The sequence below is a fragment of the Dendronephthya gigantea genome, unplaced genomic scaffold (assembly GCF_004324835.1).
Source record: "Dendronephthya gigantea isolate DGI-Jeju-01 unplaced genomic scaffold, DenGig_1.0 000430F, whole genome shotgun sequence".
Lineage (NCBI taxonomy): Eukaryota > Metazoa > Cnidaria > Anthozoa > Malacalcyonacea > Nephtheidae > Dendronephthya > Dendronephthya gigantea.
In genome coordinates, this window is record NW_021163440.1 from 36,843 (window position 1) to 51,183 (window position 14,341).

Sequence of the window (14,341 nt, forward strand, 5' to 3'; positions counted from 1 at the left end):
AATTGCACCGTGCACGTGCAACATGCCTTTATACGCGCGAGAAAATATGCACTACAAGCCTATATGGCTATGCATGCATTACTGCAATTTCATGGAATATCGAGAATTGTGTTTTAAACGGGTGACAGCGCCTTCTGCTCATCGGTTGATTCAAAAAACTGTTCCAACTCTGTTTTAAATATACATAGCTCAAAAACTCTAGCAAGTTTATACACACACAGTTCAACGCACAACAAGTATTTCATTATACGCACAGCAAACTAAATATAGTTGATTGACGAATGCATTTAGACATGTAGACAGTAGCATAAAATTTTGAAATGTAAACAAAATATTTTGCTTTTAGATGTATTTATTATTAAATAATAAAGGAAGTTAATGTTATACGGGTCTTCGTATCGTAGTGTCGCGGGTCCTAGGACGCTTGTCCGGTCGGCTACTTGCCCCCTCCGGTGACTACAAATATGAGCCCAGTTTGCCTGATCGAGTTGTTAGTTGCTTGCGTGACCCATCCCGCCCCTTTCCCTAACGACTTCACGCGATGTTGTGAACTCTACGGGAGAAGCGTCTTATTAATCTCGCTGGGGTTTGTTTTTTTTGTTAGTTTGTTTTGCAGGATTAAGCACAGTTCTTTTCACACCCGTTTTGGTCGTGGAATGGGTGTTTGGGGTAAAGGTAAATTCATTAATGATCGCCACATTTACAGGTTTTTTTTTTGTTTTTTTTGTGTGTGTGTGTGTACTTTGATGTTCGTATCGTTTATTCCACGGTTTCACTTCAGTGACTCACGTGTGACAGTTGATCACGGGATGGAGGAGGTACCGTTAAAATAGCATGGTTCGTTGAGTTATTATCTGCGCCGAAAACAGCAAACTCAAAAGAAACACCGTTTCACCCCTAGCCCGACCGTTTCGCTCGGATACCGTCTCCATCCCTACCGATCGGCAGCGGGCAAAATATAGTGTAAGAGCTGGTGTGCTATCGTACTGATGTGAGCCTTAGGATCCGTTAGAACGTTAAATGCAGACCATACAATGCAAATATGTCATCTGCGTCCAAGGTTGAAAAAATATCGGCTATATACTTTCGTCGTTTACAATCTGTCATATTCTTTCAGCATTACCCTATCTCACACACATTTATAACGGCAAGGGTCGTTTGCTAATACTTGAGTAATTATTCATTTCTTTAGAAACTGATTGTTTTCACAGTCAATGAACACAGAATTATTGGTGTAGCAAGACGAAATCGCCTGGTTGGCTACCCTAATGACTTTGCTGCTTTCGAAAGAAAACGATGTTTGTAAAAGAAAGTGACAATCACTGTTGGCAAACTTTCTTGCAAAAGCATGCATATTATTTACATTGCATGCATTGCTTTGCATATTTCGTATAAGGAACTAAAGGAAGTCGTTTGTGCCAGACACTTTGCGGAAGTCTTTATGGAAATTGAGCTGGTTTACGTAAATCATATGAAATACAATACACTAAAGTAAATGCTGGTGTTGGTTGACCTTTTCTGAACACCCCTCATAGATTGGAGTCGCTTATACGACGGGAATGTCAATTTTATCTGTGGCAGTGGCTCTATACTAATTCTGGCATCGATATTCCGCACAAATATTGCAGGTAAAGTGAAAGTCAATCACGAGTATCTAAATTTGTGTATATCATTGACATGTGCATGTGCATGCATTCGGGCCGCCGTGCATCAAGCCGTTTTAGCAAAACCGTGTATTTATAAGTTCAAAGCAGGTCTAAACTAAAGGTTCGTTATTGAAAAACGAGTTTAGTAGTTTTTAAAGTGAATAGTACGACAATTTTACTACTACATATTCAGTACATATATATTGCCTGCGTATTTAGGTTCATTCATGCGTGAGAGATATTTATTTTAACTGCATTTTGCCGAATGGGCTTCGAACAAATGCCTCAGAATAAATATCGTTAGCAGCGCTGAATTAGCGCCAATTGATGGCATTTTTGGTAAGCCTGACCCTTTATTCATTTTCGTTATTTCTGAAATATTTGACGTACAAAATTCTGAAGAATTGCGCTAATCTAGAGGCCGGTTATAAAAAGGTATATATAGTTAAATACATATAACGTCAGAAGTAGCCAATCAGAATTTTGTATTTTGTATATAAAGCCGGCATTAGGATTAAAACTGGGCTTTTGAACAAAAGGGAACAATGTTTTGCATATATAGCCTTTTATCTCGAACACATTTAACTTAACAAAAATACCCAAATAACAATTGCAAGCATTTATAAATTATAACAATGGCTTGACAATGGCTGGTGATGCATCAGTCTGAATGAACTTCAGCAAGCAAAAGATATACTGTAGTTCGTCTGGGTGTAAACACAGACAAACAGACGGATCATCTGCAACACGAATTATCCGCATAGTTCGTCTATATTTAGACGAATTTGAAGCCCCAGTTACACGATACGGGATTAGTTTCGTATCGGATTATCTACGTTGATTCGATATACATCATTATGGTAGCTACGTATCGGATTTGTCTTGATCACACGAAACCAGATTGATCCAAGTACAAACAAAATGGCGGACAACGAAGGGTAAGCAAAAAGTAAAAAAATATCCTCGCGTGGACAGACAGTGAATAAATTTTTTAATCGGAAACGTTTGCAAGCGTTTGATGTCCATTTACTTTTCCCGCCAAACATATTATATACCGGATTAGAGGGATTCCTGTAGGTAATATTCGTTCAGACCGGACGGATAACCCGTGTCTAATATAAATCGGGTCAAATTTGCGAATTTATATAGGGGCATTTCGATAAATTGTGTACCGATTCCTCATGTACACCTGCATGCATCCGCCATAGAGTTTGCGTTGATGTCAACATATTTTCTTTTGTTTTAGGTGGCTACAATTTTCATGATGAAGATAAAAATAGGTATACATACGATTTTCTTGCTACTATATCAGAAAGGAAGTCCATAAATTCCGAACTTATATGATGCCGGCGAAATTTTCCCACGATGTGTGGGAAAATGTTTCTCGCGTTTCGAAACCGTTTTACGTGTTCGAATTAATTGAGACAAAAGTTCACGCGATTGGTATACCTGACTTTCAAGTTTAACACCATATATATTCCGCTTAGTGATCCGCAGGGTTGAATATAGATATGATGGACTTTGGATTTTAACTTTGAGATTTGTTCTTGGCAAAAAAAATAAGAATATTTAAGCCTCCGCGGTTGGTTGGACTTAAGGCTAATTTCCACTCCGGAAAACGAGCAGCGGATCGGATCGGATTGGATTTTTCTCCGAGCTGGTCCGATCCATGAAGTGATTTCGGATCGGATAAAAAAAGTTAAAACTATTTGAACTTTTTTTTATCCGGTCTCGGACGCTTTCGGATCAATATAAGCCAAAAATTTCAACAGACGGCGCACGCGCGGATTATCTTTCGTTCCGATCCGATCCGATCCGCTGCTCGTTTTCCTGAGTGGAAATTAGCCTTTAGGGGCTGTCTACAGCTCGGTTACCCGAGATTCAACGAAGCGTGAGAGGACTTTGATGTATTGAAATAAGTCTTTATGACACCAAACAAGCACATACTATTGTTGTGGTGATTATACGACTGTCAGGATCATGTTATCTGCTCATTTCAATACCTCAACATCGATAGCTATAAGGGGCTTTTTTATGTCAGACGGAAGTTATAATCAAACTCAAGTCTTTTTTGGGTCACAACAGAACGTGTATAATCAAACTCACAGCTAGCTTGCACTTAACCTTGAATAGCTGCTCTTTCAAGTATAATTTATAGAAATCGTATAAAGTATAGCGAAAGAATTATATCGGTTTGGGTTACCGGACAAGCTTGGCCCATATAATTTTATATAAGCCTTATCAAAGAATATATACATATAATCCTTATGAAATTATATAATAAAATAAAAGTATACAGGGTGAGTAAAAAAAACCTGACACCTTTGAAATTCAAATTAGCTGCAATCTGTCTGTAATTGTTTGTAATCGGCTGTAATGTGACAGAAGTTGCCTAAAATATCTCATGGGTATACGAAGCATATCAAATAGGTGAACCATTAATTGACCTAGAACATAAAGTTTGTTCCCTTTGGGAGTTGGAATGCATTCTACGCTCTGTAATAAAAAAGAACGTGGAATTAGTTCAATTGGTTTAAACACTATCGCATTAATTATTAGAATAGAATAGAATAGAATTGTACACAATGGGAATTGTCAAATTCCAGCCATCACTTCACGGCTAATTTGAATTTCAAAGGTGTCAGTTTTTTTACTCACCCTGTATAACAAAATCATTTATTTCTCTGTAATTGTTTTTTTTTTCTTTTTTGATACAGGACGTGTATTCCTGCTGAAGATGAACCCGACACAATAAACTCAAAGTTATGTTATCCATTGGTAAATTTTACCCGACCTTTTTGTGAAAACAATGGAATCGTACTGCCGAAGTATCTGTTTTTATCACCGGAAAAACAAAATTTTGAAAATGACCTCGCAAATGAAGATCGTGACAAGATTCTCAGGCTCGGCATCAGTAAAATAAGCCTGTATTCCCATTACGACATAGAAACTGTGAACATGTGCGATCGTGTTTATAAGCTTTTCAGGTGCCATTTCTTTTTCCCGGGTTGTGATTGGACGCAAAGCGTATTTAGAAGGCGAAAAATTTGTCGCAAAACTTGTCTTGTCGCGAAGCGGAAATGCTACAACATATGGACATTCGTTAGAGACCTAGTTGATACACCGCAGACATCACAAAAAACAAAAGAACTCTTTAATTGTGAAAAAGAGGAGCCTTATATATCAAGAAATGCTGGCGATACACCAGAATGTTGGTATTATGATTTTAGAAACCCTACAGGTAATACATAATTATTTATTATATAATATGCAGTATTCTATTGACGAATCCGCCATTTTGAAAAGCGATAATAGGACATGTGCGATTATCGTGTTTGATCCACCGATCAGGAATCAGGAAGGGACATAAACTTTTTATATTATTCTCAACACTCGAAATAAATTCCATATTTCCCTGTATCCATGTATTATTCTCTATTTAACAATTGAAACATTACACGAACGCTCGCATTATAAATGCATGTATTATTATAGCGATTTTTCACTTGATCATGTTCAACGAAAACGCTGTCCCTTGCCTTAAAAAAAGTTTCTAAGAATGCAGACAATGACAGCCGAATGAAGTGCTTTCCTTACCAACCGTCGGGTTACGACAGTACATCGCCGACCGTCGTCGACACATGTCAGTGCCCGAGTGATAAATCGAGTAATAAACGCGTTTGTCCACCACTCGACTTTCACACTGAATAAAAAACCATCTTAGGGCAATGAGATAGAGAAATCAGTGCGATGTCAATACCTAAACGTCTTTTTTTCTATAAATACGATCAGTGTGGTCACGTAGTGTTTCTTTTCTTCCTTTTTCTAGATGAATCTTCTTCAGCCCGAGAATGGAAAATCAACGCAGGTATATATAAGCGACGAACTTATTAACACAAATCTTTTTACTGCAAGTCTAAAGTCTTAAAAGCGATTTATACCACGCGATTTGTCGTATACGATTCGTATCCTGGCGTATGTGAACGTATGAAGACACGTACAAACGTGACACTTTAAATTCCACTCTGAGCAATATGAATAAAGATTGTGGCACATGCCCTCTTTTGCATCCGTTAGAATGATAATTGCTTTAACTTATCGTGTAGTCTATAAAGAGGGCTTAAGAAATATGCCATAACGGTATAGCTACTATTAAGTTAACAGCGATCTTCGCACACAGATTGTCTATACTTAAACGGGAGCAGTTACCATGGCAACATATCAGTGACAGACTCGGGTACTCCGTGTCAGTCATGGACGGAACAATGTCCACATCGTCATACCATGAACACCACATATCCAGAATTAAATACGCAAGAATTACTGTCGTAATCCCAAGAACTCAGGAAAACGACCTTGGTGTTTTACCACAGATAGAAACAAAAGATGGGAGTACTGTGATATCCCTAAGGTATACCAGGTACCGTCATGATATGATATCTTTTATGCCAACATTGGTACAAATTACATCAGGTTTATAGCATCAGAAAACGATTGAATTTCACCGGTAATGCCCCGAAACACGAATCTTGTTATAATCCTTTGGGATCCTTTATACAATAATTAGCAATGTGACTCATATCAAGATATTCCTGCAGGATAGTTCGACCCCTCGAGTGCTACTGGTTTTAAAACAAAGTTTCGGACTAGACTGGCAAATCTAAACAGTAAATATTCAAATGTAATAATCTTCAAACATTTTAACTGTGCAGACATTGTTTTTACGATGATTACTAGAAATTCTACCCATATTTAAATTAATTATTATATCACAAGTCGCAGTCGTTTGAATGATGAATATAAGGGTAACAATGATGTCATTAGATTGATCGTATTGTATTAATGTATTCTACTGGCTTTAGTTGATGGTGGTTATAGCAACTGGACAATAAAAAGTGCATGTAGTGTGACATGCGGTGAAGGTTTACAAACATGGACACGAGTTTGTAAGAATCCTGAGCCAAAGTTTGGTGGAAGAGATTGCAGTCATTTTGGAGAGAGAGATGAATATAGGCCTTGTTTCGTGAAACCTTGTATCGGTGAGTGAAATTATTTCCTGACGTTCAAATTCTGCTGTTCGAAGTTCACGGGTTTTTATAACAAATCAATTAAAGCAAGGTTCCCGTTGCTGTAATGTTCACACTTATTAGTTCTCATAAAGTATTTATAAATATTTCTTGCCGGTAGTGAAAAACATTGGACGCTATCCATTAAGTGGCCAAAGTGGTCAGACCTATAATATTTTGACTGAATTGAATATTTCCTGAAGAATACAGCAGTGAAACTGCATTTTTCGTGCTAGGCAGATGTAAATAACGATCTGTAACCGTCAGTACTGAAATAAATCGGGACCGCCTGGCGTTTTTACTGAAAAAAGGAAAGCTTCAAAATTTACTTATAGTGATGCATTGCGTGCATGCGTCGAGTTTCTAAGTTTAAGCGTCTAAGCTTATACGAGTTCACGTACGCCGAAAGAGTGGCGTAAGTTGAAGAGTTACGCCTGTATTCTAAAAGCTCACTCACACTCAAACTCATTGAGTGGGAGATCTTAATCCTCTCCTAAGGTTTCAATGGCGGTATTTCGAGCCGAATAGGGGCTTGATTTTCAGTGATTTACCTTATATCTTTCCATCTATTCAGAGAAAACTTTCTCATTGATCAGCATTAACAAAATTCATCTGTCACACTCCATGAGTGTGAGTGTGAGTGAGCTTTTTGAATACAGGTGTTAGACTTTGATTAGCTAGGCTGCAATTGATGATCCCTTTCTGTTTAGCGTTCACGGTTTTACCTAACATGGGGAAAGAGTGATCTTGATTAAAAGTCTTGAGACAGGAGTGTCCAACCTGGGCGGTATATAGTTGAATAAGCTATATGCATGAATATTCCTTCTTTGCTTTATATTTGTCTAGTTAATGGCGGTTTTAGCACATGGAGTTTGAGTATCCCTTGCAATGTTTCGTGCGGTGGAGGAGTTGAAATATGGAAGCGTAGTTGTGATAATCCAGAACCAAAATAACGGAGGCAGAAACTGTAGTAGGCTGGGAAACTCGATGGAATTGAGGAGCTGTAACACAATGCCTTGCCCTAGTAAGGATGAAATTACTTTACTGAATGTTTTGTCTGATACAAGGCGGGATAATTAAGGAATCAAAAGTGACCAAAAGTGGTGCACAAATTTATAGGCTTTTGCCGAGCTCGACGGCCTATTTATGCAGATACTTTTGCTACGGTAGCTAATCAACGTTTATTGTGCTTTTAGCAGCACTTGTCCTTGCATGATTCTGACCCAGGGTGTTTCCAAGTTACGATATACTTAGCTACAACTTTGCAAAAGTGGAAAGTGCTAGGAATTGTTCTATATCAAAACCACTTATGACTTCACTTTGCAATTTTCATGCCAAACAAACTCAGCTGATTAGTGGCCGCTTGATGAATATTTAAAAAAAACTGGATGAAGCAATACACTTGTTCCAATTTCGAAAGCCTGTAATATTATATTTGAAATTATCACGCATAAAAATAAAAGGAAGAATTGGTGTTTAATATAAAGTTTGAGCATCAAATATCAACGTCCAGTAGTTTCCGCGGAATTGCAACATTGTCGTTGGGCTAAAATGAGAAGATTGAAACTAACATTACGTTGATGTAACAACGTTCGTTGTTTTATCGTCCAATGGAATGCGTTCCATTGCACTCTCCAGAGTGCAATTGCACTACACATTTTTTTCTATTGAACTCTTTATATGCTTTAAGTAAATATCATCCGTTAAAATGCTTCTCGCAACCGTGGTCGCAATTTATTTACATTTCTCAACTTATTGAAGATTCAGACGCTGAAAATACGAGAAAGACAAAGCTATCGCCTTGTTGAATGGAACATTTCATCTTTCACATCGTGAAAACATTTTTACTATTGCACTCGTCTAGTATCGAATTTCAAATACTTTTCTTATATAGTTGACGGTAACTATAGTAACTGGACGAGGGCGTCGCCATGTAGCGTCACGTGTGGTGAAGGAGTCGAAGTGTGGATACGAGAATGCGATAACCCTCCTGGCGAATACGGCGGTAATTGCAGTAAGCAGGGACCAGACCAAGAAAGACGCTCATGCAGGAATGAAGCTTGTCCAGGTGAACTATCATACGATTATATTTTATCATACAGTATTTCATTGTATAAGATCGAAAACAAAAGAAAAAAACTCACGAAAGGTAAGAATTCCACTTTGCTGTCCATCTTAATTGCTATGTATTTGATCTTGGTATACTGAAAAACGAAACTATACAACCCACAGCGAGATGTAAACTTGAATAACAATAAGTTTTTCCTATGAGCAAACAAGGCACTCAAACAAGGCATTTTTGAAGCTGAAGCTGAGTTTTCCTGTGAAAAATTTTAGTTTCTTCCGAAGAGATTGGTGTTATTGCCATTGTTGCAAGTTTTTTACTCGTTGCTGCGATTACAATTTTTATCTTTCTGCGAAAACGACGGCGAAAACGAGGTGAGTTTATTTTCTTTGCATTTGTGCAGTTTCTGGAGAATAATAAATAACAATTATTAGATGAAGCTGAGTGTGATCGAGAATTATCAAACCGAAGTTTGCGTTATTGAACTGAGGCTCGATAATTCTCGATATCATGCAAAAACCGAATTCAATAAATGTTTTATTATGTATTTCCTTTTAAGAGAGGAAGCCTGCGCCATTATTGACAACAAACTAGCGGCAAAAACTTACGTCACCTACGGATAATTTTCAATGTCGCGTAGGTGGCATGACATTGAGAATTTTCAGTAGGTTTTTAGCCAATCACAATCACAATCGAAATTGCATTAGTAATGCATAATAATAATAATTATTAACATTTATTGAATGAGGCTTGATAATCTTCATTAGCTAGACACTGCATGAGACACAACTCAAAAAACCAAAGGAAGTAAACACCCCATTCGCAGATATAAAATCACATGATAATATATTAATATATTATGTTTCCCAACCGTCAGTTTCCAGTCGAAAACTACATCTGTATATACCGTATGATCTGGACATTTCTATTGAGTTTCCTGACATTTGGTAAAGGCTGGTTTCTAGCCAGAAAATTATCCCCTGGTCAGGGACGAACATTATGGTTTGAGTTTAAGACTATTAGTTTTGGTTGAAAACATAAGAATAAACGAAACTTTGGAAATCAACCTTGAACATTGACTAAGGGCCTGTTTACATGAGCCCGGTTACCCGAGATTCAACGAAGCGTGAGATGATTTTGAGGTATTGAAATGAGCAGATAACATGATCCTGGCAGTCGTGTAATCACCACAACAATAGCATGTGCTATTTTGGTGCCATAAAGACTTATTTCAATATCTCAAAGTCCTCTCACGCTTCTTTGAATCTCGGGTAACCGGGCTCATGTAAACAGCCCCTAACTCAGTAAACTCTTAATCAATGACAGGATTTGAACAATTAAAACACGTATTAATTTTGGAGTCAGTACGATTTAACCTCCTCAAACGTAGTTACCAGTTTTGCAACAGACTCCTCCTGATCTGTGTTTTAATTTCATAGAATACATACAGCATTATGCCATTTGTCGTTTTTCGTCCCAACATTTTCCTGGTCGTGAACAAGAGCAGTCAAATAACAACAATACAGAAGAGTGCGCAAGTTCCTCACAAAGGAATGGTACGATTCCCAACTATGGAAACCTGACATCCGAAGGTAAACCGGCTCCGTGTCTTTCTCGCGGTATTGTACCCTACAAAAGCGATTACATCAACACGAGACCTTCCCAAAGATCTTGGTACGACAGATTGCAGGTATTTCGGCCTATAACTGTTGAATGGCTTCGTAACGCGTGGGGCAATGTGGATGTGTTTGGAAACAATGTTTATGATGTCATGCAACGTTATGTCGGCCGAGTTTTGTTTTGTACGATAAGGCAGGCAACACAGGCGAAGGTCAGTCAGCCGGAAGCTGTAATCCACCTCGCAACACACTCGAGAAATCGTCGCAAGGTGATTCTAACGGAAGTGAGAAGGAGGAAAGAAGTCAAACGTACGATACTCTGAAAAGACTTCCATCTGTGGTATTGCCAACTGGATCTGGCAATGCTTTGACAACTCGAATTGCTTAACTCCATCAGAATGGGTGAAACTTCCACTTATTTAAAAGACTAAGAATTTTAAAGTTGAAGAATGAAATTGACAATCAGTTATATTTATACACCAGCGTGGAAACTGCATGCAAGTTTTCAGGTATACTTTTAGCCTCTCTCGCGATGGCGAATATTTTTCACTTTGGGAACATATTTTTATTTTTTATCTATATATATCAGGGAATAAAATAAAAAATCACATTATTCATAAGAGGGAGGGAGTCCATGCAGTTATAGGTAAATTGGGGAGATGGGTAATATATAAGTTATATAACACCAAAGCTTTGCGGAACAGCATAATTATATTCGTGTACGTATACATAATACATTGTTATAGGTGATATGAATAGTTTTGATTTTTGGGGGACACCCTGTGCAGGACGAGTGGGAACTGATGCTTTTCATATTCAAATGGTCGACTTGCGCTTTAGACTAATTTCTTACCTTCGAGAAAAAATGAACATTCTATGAAAGAGCTTGCTAAAATTAGTAAAACTGCCAAGTGTGGCTGTGAATTGTTATAAATTACGGAAAATATAGCCATGTGAAGTTGTCAACTTTTGTATTTTTTGTATTACGGCCGGAAGTGTGTAACTAATTTAGTTACACATTTCCACACGTAATACAAAAGTATACAAACTTTGCCAACTTCGCATTGCTATATATTTTCCGTATTTTACAAAATTTCGCACTTGCACTAATTTTAGTAAGATCTTTCTAGCTGTGATGATTTATTTTCCTCTAGTTACTTCGTTCGAAAATTAATCTAAAGCGCAAGTTGTCCATTTGCCAAGCTCATACCCAAATCCTGTAATTTGACAAATCTTGATTTAAAACTTGAATCAGTTATTTCCTTTTGAGTAAGCCCATTTTTATCATTGAAGAAATAATATGTAGCGGCATTTTTGAACAATACTGGCTTCGGGTGTTTTTATCTTGAAGTATAAGCATGACTGTCGAAATGTATTTGTAAAGAATGTAAAAGAACGAAATGTGAAAGTGATGTACATGCGTTGTGCCGTAAGAAGGAAGTCGTTGATGACGACATTACGTTGCGTTGAGCCACGGAAGTCTTCAAGTGGAATTGACACTGAAGGCGTCACGTGAAATATAATTTAGAAGCTTCCAGACGATTGGGATCAAAGTACTAGTGTATTGAGCTTTGGCCGACTGTTAAATCAAGCGTAAGTTAAACCTAACCTTTTTGATTGGAGTCCCAAATTTCAACGGATATGCTCAGTTTTATCTTTGGTGGTGGTATTATACTAATTCTTGGACCAATTTTCCACGCTGGTGCAGGTAATTTGAGTATTTTACACTAAATTAGATGTTTGCTTATATATCTCATCTTTAACTACTTATGGCAAAACAACAAAGCGGGTCAGTTCCTTTTACTATAAGCAAAACTAGATTAGGGAGGCTAACTTTAGATAAAATGTACGACAAATTGATATGATTTAGAAAAGATTTCTGCAAAAACAATTTGAAAAACTGCGTCGACTAATCATGCTATAGGGTAGGTTTCGAGTAACTTTTGGTGTTATAAAAAAGCAGAACTCTAGAGGTCTAGCTGTCTCATCAGGAATCATTAAGTGCAGGCAACTGCTTAGAATAATATTAATCTATACAATGATAATATAATAATATTAATAACTGAACAACACGTAAAGACAAATAAGCCTCACTTACACTGGCGTTTGTGAAGAAGGTCCTTTGGTTTAAACATTTAAAGTTTCCTTATTTTCCCATTTAACGTTGTTGCTCAACCGTAGCTATTTAATTTGAAGTTTTCAAAAACGTTGCCACGCTGCTTTAATTCGGGCAATATAGCTACAACATGTCTTTGAGGAATATTCTTAAGGAATGTACAGCAACCCACTCAAGTCGAAACCGCAACTTTTCTGGCCAGTCAATATCATGTTAGTTACCTCTCTGTTAATAAACACGAAGAACTGGCTTGCCCTCTGTTACTTATCTTATCAGTATGTAGTCCTTTTCCAGTCATCTCTTTCGTAGTCTTTGGCCAGTCAATTATATAATTATTATAAACCAGGGAATTGTATTATAAACTAGGTCTACTGTATCTTAATCGTAATATAAATATGATAGCCCAGCAAGAAAATACGAAAGACGGCCATAACACAAATATTTTCATGCTATTTAATAGAAGCTAACGTTTCATCTTCAAGCTGAGACGTTTTCAAAGCGAATGAAATATAATACATCTATATAGAATATGAATAATTATAATATATATAATTATATATAGCTATATGTCATCTGTATTATATATTCCATTCGCTTTGAAAATGTCTTAGGTTAAAGACGAAACGTTAGCTTCTATATTAAGTTGTATTGAAAAAATTGTGTTCTGGCTGTCCTTCGTATTTTTTGCTGGGCTTTTATATATTATATACGATTACGATTCCCACCTGGTTCATCAATTGCAACTATGCTGTATCTTACTTATATATTGCATCTCGGCATTTTGCTGAGCATGCACATGCTGACATGCAGAGGGCGCAAAAGCAGTGAAATCGCTTTCACGTATGTTGGTCATGATCTTACCCACTTTCTGCATTCAATCTAAATTCAATTCAACTCTATTTATGTTTCTCATTTGTGAATTTATACGATTAGAGTTTCAGATAAAACATGAATAAATTGGCGAACCTTTGGCTGCCCTTGTTTTCACTTTTGTTTTCTCTGTTCTCTCGAGAGTGCTTGTAAAGTTGTATAACTAATTCATTCAGCTGGTCGGATGCCCAATATATAAACCGACCCGACAAAAGGCTGAACTTTCGTCAATCAACTACCGAGAATGCCACTGATACTGGACGAGTCCAAAATACAATCCATGCAGCACAACGAATTACAAAGAGTGAACTATATAAACCTCGTTCACTAACTTTTCAAACCTGGAACTGGGATATTTGTCAGGAACCACAAAGCAATTGCATGTGAACTGTTTAAAGAAAAAGGCTATGAATGCGATAATAGAAAATTAGGTTGGTAAAACAACAGCCCTGGCAAAATTACATATTTCAACGATTTCTCTATTTTTTTCAGGTAAATACAGTTTTCAAGACAAGAACAGGTGAAAAGTACCATTTTATGATTTTAATGAACACCATTGTGTATGGACTTTCTTCATTCTCCCTGTTGTTTTGTGCATGAACTATTAATAAGATGAAACTTTCTTGCTGCTTAAAATTATTTTTAGGGAAAGTGGATATGTAGGTGTAATATAGACACGAAGTTTACTGAGTAGATTCCTTAAAACATGAATTTGTTTTGAATTACTTGCAACAGAACTTGTATTCCTGCCGAAGCTGAGCCAATACTCAACTCGAGTTCATGTTATCCTTTGGTGAATTTCACTCGGCCTTATTGTGAAAATCAAGGAATCACGTTACCCAACTACGTGTATATGACACCTCAAAACCAATCAAAGTCGAATTTCTATGCAAACAAGGACAGGAAAAGTTTTTACAAGTTACGAAAAGCCAAAATCATCAGCTTTTTCAGTTTGGACC

General features: G+C 37.1%; 1 pseudogene; it reads left to right on the top strand.

Annotated features, from left to right (window-relative positions):
• The first annotated feature begins 1,569 nt into the window (after positions 1–1,569).
• On the top strand, positions 1,570–10,719 carry LOC114543265 (annotated as a pseudogene).
• The last annotated feature ends 3,622 nt before the right edge of the window (positions 10,720–14,341 follow it).